The sequence below is a fragment of the Charadrius vociferus genome, unplaced genomic scaffold (genome assembly GCF_000708025.1).
Source record: "Charadrius vociferus isolate BGI_N301 unplaced genomic scaffold, ASM70802v2 scaffold1077, whole genome shotgun sequence".
Lineage (NCBI taxonomy): Eukaryota > Metazoa > Chordata > Aves > Charadriiformes > Charadriidae > Charadrius > Charadrius vociferus.
In genome coordinates, this window is record NW_009649168.1 from 869,349 (window position 1) to 870,724 (window position 1,376).

Genomic DNA, 1,376 nt, shown 5'->3' on the forward strand with positions numbered 1-1,376 from the left:
GCCAATGCCCCTCACACCCCCGAGGGCTCTGTGCGCTGCCGCAAAGCCCGGGCACCGCATCCCAGCCTCTTGCGTACCTCGGATTGCCCCAGGTCCCCAGTGGCACCAGCCACCCTGGGCTAACCGCCCCCTCCTCTGCCATCTGGTCACAGCCCAAGGCTCAGCAGAGGGACGTCCCAGGCAGGTCCTCATGTGTCGCCAGCCATTGCCGCGCCAGGGCTGCGCGTGCACGTGGCTGTGTAATGCCGTAACAAGATTACCCTGTGACATGATGGCTGTGAAATAATCCACGGTATCATTCAGTAAATCCCGGGATCCAATTACCCTTCCACATGACACCCCTTCCCGGGCGCGGGGTGGCCGGGGGGCTGCAGCCCAGCGCCCTGCCCCTCCGGCGGCCGCCCGCTCAGCTCCTCTGCGCCCCTGCGCCTCCGTGTCATTTAAGATTAGCAAAGTTTGTGTTACCCCGCGGGAGCCCCGACCCTCTGCCAGGCTCTGTTGTGTTTTCTCGCCCGGCTGCGTGCTCCCCAGCACTGCGCTGACCTCCCTGCCCAGCCGCCCTCACGCTCCCTCCCTGCCCCACAGCACCAGACCCGCTGGGGCTGGCGTGCAGCGGGCTCAAGTGGCAATGCCAACCTCCCTGGCATGGGGACGGAGTGGCCCAGCCAGCCGGGAGGCCTGCGGGACGTGGGAGAGGTGTGCGATGCCGCCCTGTTGACCCCAGCTGTGCAGAGCGCCCGGCACGCACCGCGCCTGCCACAGCAGCACGGTTGTTTGCAAACAGTTTTCCAGGGCATTTTCCTTGTCCCAGCAGCTGCTCCCTGCAGCCAGCATATCCCTTTCTGTGAGAATAAAGCCCGGGGCACGGGTACACCAGCACCGCCGGGCCCCGGCAGTGGTGCCAGGGCACGCACGATGCCCCGTGGCCGGTTCGGCGCGCTCCGCTGCAGGCGCCGCAGTTGCTGCTGGCCCTGGCAGGTGTTCAGACACCAGTGCTGCTGCCAAACCAGGCAGGGAGCGTGGCCAGCTGCAAATTTCGGCTTCGTTTCTGGAGCCTTTGAATCGCTGGCCAGCTGCCAGGTTTGTTATTTGTTAGTCTAAGTATTTTTTTCCCAAGTGAATTTCAAGCTGGCGAGAGGAGCCGGGCAGAGGGAGCTTGGCGGGGGGCCCTCGGCATCCTCAGCGCTGGGGGAGCGGGGGCGCAGGCAGGATGCTTCGGTGTGGCCCGCCCTGCCCGGGAGACCCCAGGCAGCAGGGCAGCGCGCTGCGGCAGTGCCGGCGGAGCCCTCACGCCAGGAAACCTGGAATCTCACCTCAGCTGCGGAGGGAATACAGCTGAAACTCCCATGCACCGTGTTCCCGGACCACCCTGTCCC